Here is a 19,698-nt window from a genome sequence, read left to right on the forward strand (position 1 = left end):
CACATGTTTTTTCCACTGCTTTGCAATAATTCAGCTTACAAACGGTCTAGGGTCGTATTAGAATCTATTTCAGTAATCATTTTCAATTTTTTTTTCAACTTTGTTATTTTGACAGTTTTGTATAGGTGATTTCTGGTGAAACGCTTCATTTTGATCAGTACGACCTTCTGTTGAAAAAAAGCCTCACCTTTAAATACACATTGTATTTGTGAACTGAATGCTATAATTATGTGACGAAACAAGGAGCACTGGATATATTTTTGCTACAGCAGCTCTGTAATATGGTCACCTGGGTTTCGACCACCCTTCGACAATGTTATTTTGAAGGGTTTCACGTTGTTTTAAATGAGTCCGCCTACGTCAATGTCAAGAAACCCTGCTCCAAACCGATGTTCGCATCAGAACAATTAATCTTCATTTCAATTCACATTGGAAATAATAAGCTCGAATTAACTTCTCTTCGACAGATAGATCGGTACCTAAATATAGCATATCGCTTCTAATAACTTTCAGTTGAAAACAACCCTTCCAGATGCCTAATGGACAGGGAATCAACACGCTTTCGGACGATTATTCGTAGAAAACGACATAACGAGTAATAGAAATCACGTCAAACAAATAGGCATCGCGAAACTGAGAACTGAGGACGCATAAAACGGATCCGAAATGGGACACAAGCTCGAAACGTTGACATATAAAATATAATGATGTGTTTGGGGATTCAGAGCGAAGTTATAATCAAAATGATTGCGAACTTTCCCAGCCCGCCGTAAATCCGAGAGGCTCCGTCCCCCAACCAGTTCCCTCCCGACAAGGAGATTCAGGTTATTCCATTCTCTCCACCCTTATTTCGGCGCACAATTCCGCATTGCTTTATGATGGGGATAAGAGACTTCGGATAGATCTGTCAGCAATAAAGTTTGCTCTACGTTATGCGCTTCTGGTTTATAAAATCAACATTGGTGATTATCATTTTGGGCGGTAGTTGTCCGAGCGTTCTTAGGAGCGTCTATTGTTAGGTTATGTAACTAACTTATGCCAGCCTATTAATCAATAAAAGAAAAATTTCTTTTCACGAACACTAGATTTTTTAAGTACTATCAAACAACATTTTTCTACGTGTGTTGAGAAGTTGATTATCTTTCGTGACATTCTTTCTAATAAGCTTACAGAATAAGAAATATAATAAATTCATAGAAACTTCGTGAAAATAACCAAATGACAATTGACAAAATACTTGCACTTGCTGGACCACTGAGGAGCACACCAGTGTTGGTTAAGTTCATGTTATTGTTACAGTGGCGATTTGAAAAACTTGACTATGGACAACTTAATCAATCAGACTGGCAGAAATCTGCATTCTAAGTATGGACATTGAGTATTGAACTCAATATACAGAGTGAGTCTTTGACTCGTACAAATAGTTCCAGTTTTCCCATTATGACCATTACGTACCATAAAAATACCAAAAATTCAAAGAACTTAACACTTGAAATTAAGTTGGGCGCTATCTAATGAATATTTGAACGTTTTGTGAAATAACAGTTATTTAATCAACTAGGTTATTAATGAAAGCGATTAATGATTGAGATATTTTAATGTTATAATGTTCGAGATCATGACAATAATGCATTCATAGGAAATTAACCAATAAAAGGGTTCATTAACAGCTAATGTCGTGTACGTTAAACAGTGCTATTATTAAGAGGTCGGTGTGAAAAGTATTTTTCATATTTTCTCGTATAATGCTCTGTTTTTGAGTAATTTGATGTTCAAAAATTGATAAGTATCTGTGAAATTTGAAAAATTGGGTACTTTGGCTGAATACAACTCTGTTTAAAAGATCCACAGATGTGTATTGTTACAGATTTCGCTTGTTATTCTGAAGGGAATTTTTCTCCAGAGGTGACATAGCTCATTATGAAAACTCAAAATGACTATATCTTTTTATCAGGGCCGAATCGGAAAAAATGGTACAGGAAAAAAGTGTTTCATTTAACCTCAAGAATCTACTGTTAAATTATTTGTACGAGTGGAAGACTCAGCCTGTATACGGTAGGGTGTATCTGAATGATACCGAAAAAATGAAAGGGGTAATTCTTAGAGAAAAATTAAAGTGAGTATTAGGTATGAAATGATTTGAAAAACCTCACCTCGGAAAGATGACACCTCTTAAAAGATTAACAAAAAAAATTGTTTCTCTTCTTTATGTTCGATATACATTAAGCTAAAGACAAAACTTGTGAATAAGAAACTAACAGAAAATGACATTGCATAATCCTGGTATCGGTATTATTGTTTTTATGATTGTCATTGTAAATCACAAACTTCTAGATATAGGCAAAATACCCTCGCCTAGCTCATCTTTTTGAAAATACATTGCATTTTTTCTCGTAAAAAGTAAGTATGTGAATTGGGCATTTCAGCCATGATTTTTGAAAAGAAAATTTTTTTGGGGAGACCCAAATGAATGTCATTGTAGTATAAGTTCTAGAAAATTACTTTTTTTTTCATTTGATTTGTCCTATACATTGTGATTATCCTAAGGGATTAATGAATATATATCAAATCAAAGTATTGAAAAATAAATAAATAAATAAATAAATAAATAATAAAATAATAATAATAATTAAATAAATAAATATGAGCCAGTTGTCCTTCAATCGTTAATTTATGTGAAATTTTTGTCTAAAAGTGAGGTTTCTCTCTTGCCTTAAAACTTAAATTATTTCGACTTTCATTGATGTAATATGATTCATGTTGAAGAATTTCTTGTAATTATCCTTCAATTCTTCAGAGAGATACCCATTCCCTATACTACCATATACTACCACTACATCAGATACATTTCATCTTTGGTTTGAGTTTTTTTTGATTCAACAACTGATGTAAAGCCCAGAACTTTTAGCAAGAGAAGATAACCAACATTATCTCTTCTCAAGCAACTGCATATTATGTGTCAATGATCTAATTTTTTTCCCATAGCAAAAATAAATATATTTAAAAACTGATCTCTTGTCCTTTCCATAAAAATAACTAGACTTGGAATTTCTTCAATCAGTTTGTATAAACGTCAATTATTTTCGTCAGATATTTTCTGTAATTTGACATTGTGATAAAATATATAATTACTTAAACTTTTATGTAGAACGGACAATTGGACAATATAGCGCCGATTTAAAACTCAAAAATATTTTGACAAGCATCATAACCTCACATTTTCGTACTATACAGTAATGCAGTGTGGAATGTGTAAAATTTAAATGGCTAATCGAGTGCTTTTGAAAAAGTGAATGGAGTACATATATGCTTAAACAGCCATCAATGTTAAATCTCCCCAACAAATAAGTATATAGAATAAGAATAAGCTCATTCTAATGTCAATGCCCAAGGTTCTCCGCTTTCTTGTCACTTGTCAGGAACATAGATATTTAGACTTATTCACTTATTTCTGAAGTTGGTAAGGAATTCCCGTCTGCTTATCGACAGTGAACTAAATGCACAACAATTCCCGAAAGGGTTCTGCTTCCTGCCTTCTGCATCATGCGGTGAAACAAGGGGCGTAAACTTTATCGCTGACCCATCTATCTGTTATCTCCGGCATACCGAAGTCGTTGAGATGAGAGAGACGAAGAATCGATCTTCGAAATTACAAATGAAAATGCGGAGAAAGAGTTGGGAGTATGAAGTTCGAGAGACAGTTTCATTAAGAGAGTCGAGTATTTGTTCGTAATTCTGGGCGACACTGTGCGAGGGGTTAGCGGTTCATTTTGTGTGAGATATTGATCATTATTTGATTTTTCCTGCGAGGCAAACCATCTGCTACGGAGGGCTATGGGTTGTGTTCAGCGGAAGCGGTCGTTTATTGATGCATAATCGGACGTTGTGATGAAAAGCGATAAAGGGGATGAAGGGCTGATGGGGTTAGATGCGGACAAGAGAATATACTAAATATTGGTTGGTCATGGACTTTTGAAATATGACCAGAAAACAAGTGGTATCATCCTAGAAATTTTCTTCGTTTATTTCTTTCCATCATTGAACAGAATTAAAAAAAATATATTATCTAACTTCAACCATTATTCCCCCCCCCCTCTTTCTCCCAGATATATCGAATATTCATGAAAGAAGCAATTAGGGAAGTTCATTAGTCTTTTCCTAACGCACCCTGTATAATTTCTATATTCGTTGAATGAACATGCAGTAAATCACTCTCTTTGAGGTGGAAAATGAGCAATAGCTTATACATTAAAAGGAGCTCCTAACGAAAGTAAAAAAGGGCCCCGAAATTCTTTCTCTGTTTTATATCAATATATAATTGCTTATGAATCATAAATCATACGCAAACCACTATGTAACTCTCATTTATGGAGTGACTTTGCCAACCTTCTTACTTCCCTAGGAAGTGTTATTGAGCAATATTTAGGGCAATCTTCGTTGAGTTGTATTTCAGTCTTGAAAACCATATGTTTATGCAACTTTTTTCTTAAAATTACTCAAGGAATCTCCTCCTTTCGTTTGTACCTTCAATTTAGAAACACCCTGTATTACGTATAGTACGAAGCACGATTAAAACTGTCTTCCATCTCAGAACCGACCATATTTTATGCCATCCTATGGCTTAAAACGAGGAAAGAATGTATAAAATGCAGTAATCAAAAAACAGAGAAACAATCAAAGTAAACTGACAATATAACAGACATATTAACTAAGACGATAATTAATTCAAAGATACAGAATCTTAACATACAGGGTGTATTTGAAGGTGAGGCTTCTTCTTCAACAGGTAGAACTGATCAAAATGAAGCGTTTCACCAAAAATCACCTGTATAAAACTTTCAGAATGACGAAGTTAAAAAAAAAATTGAAAATGATTACTGAAATAGATCCTAATACGACCCTAGACCGTTTTTTAGCTGAATGGGGAATTCTCCTCAATTTGGGTTATCACTGCATATGCAAGTTTAAACTGAATAATTATGAGTTTCATTAATGAATTTTTCAAATGAACCGCAGAAACTATTCAAAATCATTCTTCAAATATGAGGTTTTAAAATTTAAATCGCTTCGTCTCTAGTTTATGATTTGGCAACAGCGCCTACTAGAAGAAGAAAAGAACAACGGCTTGTTTATAAAATAACAGTTGTTGATTCACAGCCATCATGAGGCGCGTAGTCACTGGCGAGCCTCAACAGCAACCAGCCATAAAAATCCCATAAAATTTTACCACCTTCCTCGTTCGTCCCAGACTTCATAGACAGCCATCTTTGTCTATCTCATCAAGATAGTGTATTTGTTGTCCTCTAATATCAACGCAGATTTCAGACGATATTGCCAACTTGTGCAATTGAAACGAAAGGCTTTAAATTTTAAATACCCATTTTTATTCTTCATTTTTAAGTATTTGAAATAATTTTTTTTGGGAAACGGTTGAAATGACAGAAGATACTTAGGACACAAGTGTGAAAAATAGAATAATACTTCAAAATCTCACCAATAAAATTCGTCTAAATTATTCACGAATTTTTTCACTATGGGCATCACAATCTTCTTGTTCGAACATTCCAACAATCGTCGTAAAAATGGGATGAAATGGAGAAAAATCATAGCACTTTCTCAACATAACTAACAAAAGCACTTTCAAGAAACTGCCTCGATTTTCTGAATTTTTTTCTTCCTAAATGGCACGATAAAACAAGTATGATTCTCTCAAAAGTGACCTGATGCATCTAATCCGATGAACTTGGTACTGAACCATTCATTGTCCAGCCATATGTTTATGTTTTGTTTCGTTTTTGCGATGCCGTAGTTACCTTCCACTCCACAGTCCCGTACTTGAAATTCAATGAGATTTTGTTGAATTTCTAGGGGTTGTATCTCAGCCATCTCGAATATTTTATATAGACAATTTGAACGATTTATTTTGATGAGTTCTACCTTCTGTCAAAAAAAGCCTCACCTTTGAAGAGACCCTATATCTACGGTCAATAGGAACTTTCAAAAAACTACTATAATCTGAATTTTTGCCACCCTGTACAAACATATTTATGAATAGAATGAAAATATAATACTATAGAAAGGTTTATTCCTTTTTCATCATTGTTGAATTTCTCAATTTCATAATACCGAGTATTACCTTTACTTTTGTTAATTAAAACAGGTGCTGCTAGGCTGGGTTTCAGAATAGCTGTCCTCTAAAGTTTTACCTAACAATGCATGAAGTACATCGAATTATAAACCCTATCAAATCATAATTTTGTATTAAAGGGCGTGTAGTCAACCGTACAGTAGATTGCCATAAACAAGTGTCCACGTTTTTGATCAATTTTTCACCTTCGTTCAAATAAAATTCTCTTTGCCATCTCCTGAGGTACCTACATCTTGATATCGAATATCGTTGTGTTACATCAGAAGCAAATACATATCAGTGGGTCGTAGACTTCGGAAGTCGACACGTCACACTTTCCTCACACAGGAAACAGCTGCTACATTTTATTCAAGTGTCAGTGTTCTTCGGTTTATCAATAATGGGGCTCCGCATAGAACGGCTCTCCCCGATATCCAATCTGCCCAGTTAGATCGAGTTACATGGATTTATTACTCTATTTCAATTCCATGACTCCACTTATTTCCTCGTACGAAGCATGTTTAACTGATTAAAGAAAGCTCAAATCAGCAACTATGAAGAATTGCTCATTTATTTTTCTCGGAAATTTCCTCTAATTCATACACAGTTTGAGTATCCAACTTGGAATAAAATGAGTGAAACAGAGACAGTTTTTTTGTTTTAAATATGCTCGGGGAGGTCGATCAATAATTTAATTACTTTTTTATGCAAACAAATATTAGACAGTTTATCCGAGCATGAATTAATTAATTCCAAGTTGAGGCTCGCATTACATGTTCCATGTATTCTTTTTTGACTGCAAAGATTGTAAGGTGTGTTATTGTATGATGTAGTATTTTGTTATGATGATCTTAATTTTATTGTATTAAAGCATCGAGATTCTATGGCAACTGTTTGAGGCTCAAACAGCATAAATTGTCTCGTTTAGAAACGGGTTTAGACATCAGATTGAGGGTAAATCGATAAAATGTCCCTGCGGACTGTAGGCGATCAATATGGTTGTCAATCAGGTGGTCATCTCAGTTGACAGCGAAGGGTTAAACCGTTGGGGTAACAAACCGTCAACGAGCCTACAAACGAGCAACATGGTTGTCAACACGGAAGATTGCCAACTTGACAACCTTCTTTCTTGTTTGTGGAATACCTCAGAAACGAAGTGGGTATAGATACTTTTTAGTTCATATTTTCTCCTTCATATTTTTGCTGGAACAATCGATTTACTTACTCAATTCGTAAGTTATCTGTGGGTTTTTGACCTTCGAATCATAGTTGGGGAGCCCAAGAGAGAAATTCGGGATTTACTCGAGCGTGTCAGATTAATTTAAAGGACCCTGACTACCAAAAATTAGATCTGTATATAGGGAGAATTGTCTAGGACAGCCTGTCAGAATAGTAAAAAAAAAAACGATCGGGCGTGTCAGATTAAGATATATGTGGTTAATTACATGTTGAAAAGTGTATATTCTTTAAATGTGACAATGCGTGAAGAAAATGTGTGGAAGGGCGCCAAAATTGTAAAAAAAAGTCACGTGTACATTCTCGAGAGCGGTGAAATTTTTCCATATGCTGAAGCTAATAACTCAAGAATAACAGATAAAATAAAATCTGACAGTTTCAGCAGATCGAAACAATAAAAATTGGCCATAAAGGTCACAAAAATAGGTTTTTTCGAATTATCTCCTCTCATAGGCTTCAAGTTATTTTCGCATTGATTATTAAAATTGTAGAGCATAACATTTTCTTAAAATTTTGCCCGAAGCAATTTTTTATATCTTCGAACGTTTTTGAGATATATGGCGATGAATGTGCATTAGACTGTGTTTCTACATTGACCTTGGCCTTTCGCATGTGTGGCTAAGCTCTTCGCCCTTATCGCCCTCTAACTCGAAAACGATTAAGAGTATGTAAAATTGCTGCAGACAAAAGTTGTATAGAATTTTATTATCTACAACTTTCATTATGAATACAGAAACGATCAGAGTTACAGGAAGGGAGATATTTAAAAAAAAATCCTTTTCATCATCTTCAAACTGTCAGATTAAGAAAACCCTCCCTGATTAGTGTCAGATTAATGGGTGAACACGTCTACAACACCGAGATTAACCATCTGTATGAAAATCTGACGCGCTCGAGTATGTACAAGTAATGATTTTTTTTTCATTTTCAAAAGACCGCTGTGAGCTTGTGTCACGTCCGAATTGTCGGTCCTTTGAAAAACAGCCTCCTTTGGGTTCAATTAACAAATCCTCCAAAAATCTGACACGCTCGAAATTTTTTTTACCATGTTCAACTCTTCCGTACGGCCTGCCCCACCACGCAAACTGTCAGATTGACATGAATTTATTATCAAAGACACGTAGAGCTTATAAGGTGTGTTCATAAACTTACTCCGAGAGTAGAGTATGAGTATGGTCATGCTCAGAGAGCATACTCTGAGGAACTAAAAGTACGTTTGTGAACGCTTCGGGTAATCAGAGCTTACTCAGAGCTTGCTCTGAGTAAGTTTGTGAACGCAACCATACAGTATTTCAATCTGACACGCTCGAGTATGTGCATCGGACGATTCTTTTTTATTACATCTATGAGAACCTGTAGACGCTTTCCTCACCGCTGAAAGTGCTATTGAGCTAGCTAGTCATCACCACTAGGAACATCTAGAAAAGGTCCATTTCATCGAGAAAGGGCAGATGCTGACTATGGTTTCAGCTTCATTTGACCTCGTCAGAGCAACACAACTCGCCTCGATGAAAACGTTTACTTTATACGTAAGAATAAAAATGAGATCTAATTCAATTCTGCTTCTATAGACCCTCCGAGTGAAGATGGCGGCGTTCATCCCTGTGCTCCAACTGTCAGTTTGCAGGAAACGAGAGTCACCGTATGACAGCGAAAATCGTTTACCGCAAACTGAGAATTGGAGAACATGGATGAACGCTGCCATATCTTCACTCCGAGGGTTAAAAAGAAGAATTGAGTTGGATCCAGTTTTCTGTCAGGTGTCGCTGGTGTTTATTCGAGCATCATAGGAACTATTGACATCTAATATAGGGTCTAGTAATTCGCCTTAATAAGTGGGCTTATTTATATGATTATTGTTTGAAATATTAATATCTATTATCAAGCTGAAATTGAGTTGGCTTTTCCCCCCTTGATACTGTATTATGTCTTCACCTCTGTTGGATAACACTGTTGCGGCAGAAGATATGCCTAAAATAACTTTTCTATTAGTCCATTGGCAATTCGAACCCAACGGAAAAGGTATGTTTTCGATAACACTTCAAAAACTTTAATCACTCCTAAAGTGTATGTCATTGACCTCAAAATACATAAAAAGTGAAAATTCCGACCTCAATAAGTTTCACCATTTCATTTCTATAGTGAAAAGAGAGTTTATAAGAAATCTAATCAATGACAAAATCATCCTCAGCAGTAGTTATGCTTGCACAAAAAGTTAGGGTTGTCTTTATAAAAACATATAATTTTCCCTCCACCCCTCCGCCTTCGCACAAAGTGCATAACAAACTTATAGGGGAAGTGTGCCTATGAGGGCATCCTGCCTATGATGGCACACTATGGAAAAGTCTGTTATTATCAAGTGAATAACCTTATGTTGGCTAAGGTTGTTCTCCAGATGGCATTACTGGAAGGTATTCGTAGTTACACATGAATACGTGCCTTTTGGTGTTTTTTATGGCAGTTTATTCTTTCAGGTATGTGTTGATGTATGAAAGTTGTTCAATTTTTTTCGGATTATTCAGATGCTTCCAAACATTGTGTAAAAAATATGTATACTTTCCTTTAAAAACCCTGTAAAAATGCTGTACGTATAAAACTTTGAGGTCATGTCGTACTGCAAATACCTTATTCGCTTTGTTGAAAGATATATGACATTTATGCCTATGATGGCATAGTCAAAGTGTTCCTAAAGATAGCAGAGTGTGTCATCATATTCTGTGTTTTAACAGCTATGGCAACAAGTAAGAGACAACTTTAGAAAGAGGAAGATATGGAGGCAGTGCTAAATGATGTGGGTTGAAAGCTCGCAGCTAAAACTTTTAACGACAACTTCGAGAAGAAGGTTTGTGCTAAATAAAGGACCTGCAAAACACGATCCAGCTGGACGAAGGACTACTTTCACGAATCAGGTGGAAACTGAACTGGTTGAAAACCAATTTAATAACACTAATCGACAAAATTATAGCTTTGTGCTCCCACCTAAGGAAAATATACATATTTTTAATCTTCGTAGCACGATAAATAAATAGTCGAAGTTAGCTCTTGTTGTTTTTTAATAATTATATTCATGATTTTTAACAAAAACAATGCATTATAATATTTACAATGGTGTGAAAGATTCCGATCGCTTAAATCTTTTGGCTTTTCTGATGTAGGACGACTCCAGTATTTCTCTAACGATGGACCAACAATAATCAGCAAGCATAGAGGGTTCCCCTTTGCCTTGGTAGCGTTTTTAGAATGACGCGATGTCTTCATGGAATCGCTCTCCATGCTCGTCACTTACGGCTCCCATATTTTGTGGAAAGAAATTAATATGTGATTGCAAAAAGAGTATTTTTAAGGACATGTTGCATCCCATTTTTTGATGAGCCTGTAACATCGTTTTGACGATATTTACATATTGCGGAGATTTGTGATTGCCAAGAAAATTTTTGGTCACTTCTGCAAAGGACAACCAGGCTTCTTTTTCAACGTCATTCAATGCAGCCAGAAACTGGTTTCAATAGTTTGCTTATTTTATAAAGTATCGTAAGCTACAGAAGTGCGAACATGGAGAATTCACGAATGTCTTTTATTTTAATGACGGGAGCTAAACAGTAAGTACTATTATTTTTGTAATAAGGTGAGGGATACCTAACAAAAAAATTATAAATCTCTTAGGTGGGAGAACCCTTGTTGAATAGTGTAATCAATTTCATTTTGTTTTCAGTTATATGCCATCATAGGAAACATATGGCGCTTATTATGCCACCCAAGACAAAATTTTTGAAAATATTTTCATTCATTTCCATTCAGAATAATGCTGAAAATTCGTTAAGGGTGCCAACATGGGCACACTTCCCATACATTAAATTTGCGTATTTTAAAATGAAAATTTAAAGTTTGTTCATTACTTTTTACTAACTTTGTATGTACCCTTTCTAGCGATTATGTATTTGTCTTTGAACACTCCTTTTTCTATATACCAAATATTTGGATATCTGTGAAAAATACTCAGAGACACCTCAACACATTATTATATACTAAAACATTTTCGTTAATTTGTCAACTCCATCCAATTTTATGCCAAAACATGGTCAGTATAAAAGGATCAGTCGAGAATAAAATACTTATTTCAAAACATCACCTTCCTATTATGTAAATAGTGAATAGACTCATATTGGAAACGTCTGAATCTTGGGAATTGAAATGTCCACAAACGATGAAAACATATCCTATTTGCAGTTATTATAATACTGCAGGAGATTAGCTCCTGTAGCATTTCGATTAACTCTCACAACGCTAGCACGCAATTTAGTCGCAAATTTTACGACCAATAACTTAATGTATTGTTCATTTGTATTATCCATAAATTACGAATGCAAACTGTAATGCGTTCATCCTCTTAGCTGAGAAGCCGCGAGCAACCTCCAATATCTGAAGTGGAATACAGACTGTCATCTAATAAACACATTTAATAGAACACGAAACGTATTATTATAAAAGGAATCATAAAGACGGCAGTAAAAGGACCGTAAAATAAATCAACTTTAAAATCTTGAACTCTCAGGCAGTGAGGTCAAACAAATGTATTTTGGCAACATACCAATACAGAGACTTGAGCATCGATATAATAGCGCAATATCTAGCGGACATAAAAATATAGAAACAGCGTATTACACGATTCGAATATAAATTCTTCGGAATACGCTGAATAGAACGGAACATATGATGGAGGGATGAAGCCGAAGACGGGATAAATAGAACCGTTTGTATTATTCAACAGCATTTTCTCGTGATTCTTGATTGCCCTCTGGGAACTGTGAGCCGATAATGTTTGGGTGTGTTCGCTCAAGCAAGAGAAATTATTTGACCATTATATTCTAAAATATGGTCGACTGCTTCTTCAGAATTCACATTTCAATGAAGGTCTGGAAGGTTCACATTTAGAATCATAATTTGATTTCGGTTTTAATTGACCCTTGTAGCTACGTGAGTCGCCATGTTGTGAATGGCACAATGTAAGTATCTACTTAAATTGGTAACCCGAAACTGTCTCAAGGAATCAGTGAGGTTGACTTAGCCAGTTCCTAACTCGCACCCACGTGTCTCCTAGAGCACATCACTCATAATATTACGAATGGAGTGGCCCCCTTAAGTTATATATAAAGATAGTTGCGCCATCTAACGCCAGATAGGCGGAGGTGCTACCTAGACCTCATGTCCTATTTTTAGATTCCTATCAAATGGAGATAAGCGCCTCAATAAAGAGTAGCCACAGACTCTTTAGGGTACCTACCCAATTTTTAAGAGTGAAGCAAAAAAAAATCAGCTGTTGTTATGTATTCAAATCCTGATTTTCCTAGGTACCAAGGTGATACTCTCAGAAGCTACCTATATACCTATATAAAGAGCTTGTGAGAGTGTAGGCTTCGTTACTGCATTATTTGGACACCTTATGAACAGCACTATTGATTTTGTATCCATACTTTTTCTATAATATTCTAAATATGTATTGCTTAAATGTATATAAGTTGTTTTCGAGTGAGACTCGTAACTCCTTATTTATACGTTAACAAATTCTCATTTTTTGGCTGATTCTGGTACTTCCAGACTAGATAGGTGAAAATATTGAAAGGAGTTCTGGGTTAGATAACTAGATTTTCGTGAACAGTCCATCAGTAGGACACCGTTTCACGATATCTTCATTTGTCTTGAAGATATAACCAAATTTTGATATTTTGAAAATGTGGTAAAACTCGTTATTTTCGAAAACATCTGAAAACGATAAAAACTTTGTACAGGCGTTTTTTCACTAGGAATACGACTCATCTATATTCAACATTTTTTATTTGTGGTACTAAGGCTTATTTTGAGTACAAATGCGTCCTTTCTTTGATGTCATATACTAAAAAGTGTTAAAATACTATGCAATTGAAAAATTGAAAATGGTGAAGATTCTTCTGAAAGCAATCTCTCTAGCAGGAATACTATCACTATCACTATTTTTTTTCAATCTCATTTTTTCAAACTCATAATCCGTTAACTCTTCACCCAAGCAAGTTATTGCTAAATATTGTTGAAATAGATATTACATCAGCTGAACAAAACTAGAATCGTACTGTGTGGTACGACTTCTGTGACCTTACTATAACTATACTCCATTCACTTGTATTTTAGCACTCGGTTGGCCATGAAATAATTTTCTCAAATTTCTCAAACTAGAACGGAGTTACAAAAATGCCGAAAGTGATTGAAAAAGAGAGAGGACAGGGTTTCAGGAAGTGTTATTTAGAATTCAGGTCCGCCCATTCAAATAGTTATACCCTGTATCCTGATATTCTAAAATCCACAATACGTCTGACGGTAGCGAACATATTCAATGTAAGTGAATTTATATTTTGTTTCATCTGAATCTAAACGACTTATATTTTAGCTGAATATTTCCACAATCAGAAAGATTGTGAATGTAGAGGATGACAAAGAATTTCCTTCTATTGGGAGATCCAAAAAAGTGGTGGCATTTGGGAATTTTCGGTTTGAGTGAATTAATGCGAAAAGTTTACCACAGGATTTTCGATGAATGTCATCGTAGAATAAGTTCCCGAAAATTGATTTTTCTATTTTTCATTTGACTTGTCCTATACATTGTAAATGTCTTAAGGTACCAATAAATATTTTATTATTATTATTATATCAATGTATTGAGATGAGCCACCAGAGTCCTGTTAATTGTTTATTCATGTGAAATTCTTGTTCAAAGGTGAAGTTCATCTTGACTTGAAACTTCCTTCAATTCCTTTTACTTATATTGATGCAAGATGATTTTTGTTGAAGTTTTCAACATTCTTGTAATTATCTGTTAATTCCTTCAGGAAATACCCATTCCCAACCACTGCATCATATGCATTTCATCTTCGGGTTAATATTTTTGAAATCTACAACTGATGTAACGTATTCAAACTTTAGCCAAAGAAGATAACGAACATTAACTCCTCAAGCTAGTGCATATTATGATATTATACTGATCTCTTGTATTCTCCATGCAAAAAACTGGATTTAATATGCCTTAAATCAGTTTGTATAAACTTCAGTTATGTTCGTCACATATTTTCCGAAGAGATTCGACATTGTGATAAAATACGTAATAACAGAAACTTTTACGTAGAACGGGCAACAAAGCGTTGATTTAAAATAATTTAAAACCCAAAAATGTTTTGACAAGCTTCATAACCCCACATTTTCGTACTGAACAGAGTGAAATGTGTCAAATTTCCATGGCCAACCGAGTGGGTTAGGTGACGAACATAATTGAAGTTTATACAAACTGATTGAAGGCATACCAAATCCAGTTATTTGCATGGAAAATACAAGATCAGTATAATATCATAATGTACACCAGCTTGAGGAGAGTTAATGTACGATACCTTCTCTGGCTAAAGTGTGAATACGCTGCATCAGTTGTAGATTTCAAAAATATCAACCCGAAGATGAAATGCATATGATGCAGTGGTTGGGAATGGGTATCTCCCGAAAGAATTAACAGATAATTACAAGAATGTTAAATTCTTCAACAAAAATCATCTTGCATCAATATAAGTAAAAGGAAACAAGGGAGTTCCAAGTCAAGATGAACTTTACCTTTGAAAAAAAAATCACATGAATAAACAATTAACAGGACAACTGGCGCTTATTTGTGGCTGTTCATCTTAATACATTGATATAATAATACTAATTAGGTTTTTATTGGTACCTTAAGACATTTACAATGTGTAGGACATATGAAATGGAAAATAGAAAAATCAATTATCGGGAACTTATTCTACGATGACATTTATCGAAAATCCTGTAGTAAACATTTCGCAATAATTCACTCAAACATAAAATTCTCAAATGCCACCACTCTTTTGGGTCTCTCAATAGAAGGAAATTTTTTGTCATCCTCTTCATTCACAATCTTTATGATTGTGAAAATATTCAGCTGAAATATAAGTCGTTCAGATTCAGATTAAACATTATGTAAATTCTCTTACATTGAATGTTCGCTACCTTCTGAAGTATTGTGGATTTTAGAATATCACGGTGTAACTATTTGAATGAAAGGACCTGAATTCCAAATAGCACTGTCTCTTTTTTCAATCACTTTCGGCGTTTTCGTAATAAAAATTTATATTAGTTGTGGCAACAGCGTTATGACATTAACGAGATTTCATGAGTGCCAACCTTACAAAAACTTGAGAAAATTATTTCATTGCCAACCGACTGCTAAAATAAATGTGAATGGAGTATAGTTATAGTTTGGAAAATGAAATTCCAATGATGATTTCCCTTTTCGCCTTCCCTAGCATATCATAGCCTCTGAATAAAGCATAACCGGAAAACAACGAGAACCCACACCTTTTCCCCTGTCTTATAAACTATTGAGGGTTCCGTTGCTTTGCGTGTATTTTCTATTATCGATCTCGCCCCGATAGACGCGATGTCGAGGAACACAGAGTTTACCCCACGGCCTGGAAACATCTTTCAACAATGTATGCAGGGGTTGACTGCGAACACCCGCAAGTTATCCAGTTTCTACGCCCGACAGTTTCGGGATTTTAGCTCATCATCATTTCGACGGTGGAGAAAAGACAATAAAATTAACCGGCGCTGTCTGGACGAGAGCCAGGCGGTCAACGCACTTCGTTTGAGTATTGCGATTCGAAGTTTTCAGATATAATCGGTGTGCGATTTATATGGATGACTTCGAATCGGGTGGAATTCTTTAAACGATAATACAGTTTGAATTTATTATGAAATCAAGATTTTGTCGAATTGACAATTCGTTTATATTTTTTTCAGAACCAGAAACATACAGTAAGTAATAAACTGCTCCACATGAGTTAGGGATATTGACTTAAATTCCAAAAAAATATACACTGCACAAAAAAATTAACGCACTGAAAATCTCAATTTTAATGAAAGTTAACTCTACATTGACCTTATAACTTATTTTTTATGTTCTCTCGGGAAGGTTTTGAACGAAACAACACACATTAAATGGAAGAAAAATTCAGGATTTCACCGAATCTTATGTGAAAGAAGAGAAATGAACAATTTTCAAAATACTGAAATGCTGATAAGTGATTTAATACTTGGTATTTCCACCACTTATTACAGCTCGGCAACGACGGTTCATACTCAAAATTAGTGATCTTAAAATGTTCTGATCTAATCCTTCCCAGATTTCTCCGAGTTGGATTCCTAAGTCATTAAGAGTAGCTGGATGATTTTATGAACTTCTCAGCCTTCTATTGAGGTTGTCCCAAACCTGCTCAATCAAATTGAGATCTGGACTTCTCGCTGGCCATTCCATTCGAGAGACTTCAACCTCTTCAAGGTACTCCTGAACGATGCGCGCACGATGGGGTCTGGCATTATCGTCCATAAAAATGAAATTTTCACCAATGTATGGGACAAATGGCACTACATGCTCTTCAAGAATGTTCCTTTTATACTACTACCAAAATCGATCCTTCCCCGAAACCAGTAGTATTCAGGAAATTGCACTGAGCATATCTCTCATGTGGACGTCTGTATACAAGGGAACGTCGATCACAATGGTAGAGGCAGAATCTAGACTCATCTGTGAAGAGAACTCTTTCCCAATTGGCCTCTACCCAATGGATATGCTCTCTCGCAAAATTCAAACACGCCCTTCGATGGGCTGGGGTAAGAGCTGGGCCTCTTGCCGCGACACGAGGCCTTAAATCATATTCTCTGAGGCGATTCCTTATTGTCTGAGTGCTAATTTGCACCTCATGAGTTTGCTCAAGCTGAATTTGAAGGAGGCGAGCGGTTGCAAACCGTTGTCTCAACGGAGAAACTCTCAAGTAACGTTCTTGAATGGCAGTTGTTACCCGTGGTCTACCCTGTCCTGGTCTTCGGACATTCATACCTGTCTCCCTGAATCGCTGCAACATTCTGGACACACTTGTATGGGAAACTCCAAACCTTTCTGCAATTCTCGTGTATGTCCACCCTTCTTCTCGCAAAACTACCGCTTGGGCACATTCCTCTTGGGTCAAATTGCGTGTTTCGCGTTGCATAGCGATCGAGTGTAGAGAATCAAACGAAAGAAAAACTATTGATCACTAGAATTGATCGAGAACAACTGATTTTAGCCAATACATTCAAAATCTGATAATATCATCTTTTTTTATTCCTGCTGGGAAAAAACATCTGTATTGAAGAAAACCGTTGAAAGTGGATAACATATGCATGCATAATTCTGATAAAAATAATTATCATTGAGAACACCTTCAGTTGTAGAATAAATTTGAGATTTCCATAATGAGCTTTAATTTTTTTGCGCAGTGAAGTTGAATAAGATTTTTGTGATGAAAATTCATATTAATATGCTTTCAAGTTGCAAATTAATTTTAGCCTGTAGGTCTGCAGCGTATACAGGGTGGTTAAAAAAATCTGGTAAAATAACGAAATTTTATTCCCAGAGAATTCAAGCATTTCAAGACTATCAATACAATGTATGGCCTCCACGGGCATCAATAACAGCTTGACATCTTCTTTGCATACTACACACCAGGTTGTTGATCATTTCTTGAGGAATTTGGTTCCATAAACGGGGCAGAAGCTCTCTCAGATCAGGATTCTGGGGTAGGTTGATGATTATCTAATCTTCTTTGGGGCATACCCCATGCATGTTCTATGAAATTCAAATCTGGTGAGTGCGGAGGTATCGGTAAATGTGGAATACCAAGCTCCTCGCGCGCATTCTCAACTATGGCTGCACGGTGCGGTCTAGCGTTATCGTCTAGAAATTGAAACGTTTCACCAATAGCAGAGTGAAAATTTGGCACAACATTGTCAATGACATGCTCCCTATAGTGTAAGGCGGTCATATTTCCAGAACAAATGTGTAGATCTTTGCGTCCGTTGAAACATATCCCGGCCCATACCATAACACTACCCCCCTCGGAATGGATGGACTTCTTGGACATAGCGACGATTCCGGGGTATGCGTGGGATTGTCCATACCTTTATTCTTCGCAAATCTGAAAATCGTCCATATCTGGATTCATGAGTAAAAAGGACACTACGCGTTCCAATTGATATGGGCAAGGCCCATTCCAGTCTTTGACGCTTATGGTCACGTATTTATGGAACTCCTCTTAATGGGCGTCTAGAACCTAGATTCACCTCTCCCAATCGTCGTCTGATGGTTTCGATGGAAACTTGGACCCCATTTGCATTTTGAAGAGTATTCCGTAGCATTCTACACGTAGATATTGGGTTTCTTCTCGCCGAAACGGTGATGAAACGATCCTGAGCAGGTGTTGTTTTTCGTCGCCGACCAAGCCTTGGTCTTTCCAACACGGAACCTGTCTCCCTGAACCTATTCCAAAGTGGAGATATCACACTTTGGCTGACTTGGAGCCTCCGCTACAACAACCTGAGTTAGGCCACCCTGTAGCATTCCGATAGCCCTATTAGCCTCAGTGATTGTTAATTTAAGTCTTGGAATTTTCAGAAAACTCGTTTCAAATCGAAGCCGTTGATAAACTGACTTCATTTCAAAATAAGAACATTCACGAAGCATATGCAAAGAACCAAACTTAAAAAAAAAGGCAACCAGTTTGACGAAATGTCTCATACTGATTTTTATTGGATTGATTCAAGTTGTTATTGAGTTTTGAATGATTTTACAGCGATTTTCTCGAAGATTACATACTTTTAAAAACGATTGAACACTATATCCGATATCCCTAACTCTTGTGAGATAGAGAGAAAAGTGAATGTACCATTCATGTCGTCGTTTTTCGAGAAACCAACGAGATAGAGGAAAATGAATGTGCATTTCATGTCGTCTTTTTTCGAGAAACTAATAATGCCATCAACTGCATTCCTCTTTCTTCTTTTGTTTTTGAGTTATAGGCCAAAATTTAAATTTGGGCGATTTCAACTTTGCTCAATATCTCCGTTTCTGTTTGTGCTAGGATGTTGAAATGAAGACATTATACAGACACTTTTTTGATAGCAATCCAGTGGCGTTCTATGATTTTTTCCTACAGGAATATTTGCTGAGCTATAACATAAAGTTGTGTTTTTTCTTATGAAAACAGTAGTTTAAAATGACTCAAAAAGAATCGCCATTTTTTTACCGTTTCAGAAATATATTTTACTTCACCCTCAGTCATTCTAAGTCATTTTTAACTACTGTTTTCATAAGAAAATGTTAAGACGGAGTTATACCGAATATTCACAATTTTCAGAAAAACTTAAAAAAATCATATCTCCCAAACTAGAAGTCTCCTGAAGTTGACACATGCACCAATCGATTTTTCATACAATAC

This window comes from Coccinella septempunctata, chromosome 3, assembly GCF_907165205.1.
Source record: "Coccinella septempunctata chromosome 3, icCocSept1.1, whole genome shotgun sequence".
In the NCBI taxonomy this organism is placed as follows: Eukaryota; Metazoa; Arthropoda; class Insecta; order Coleoptera; family Coccinellidae; genus Coccinella; species Coccinella septempunctata.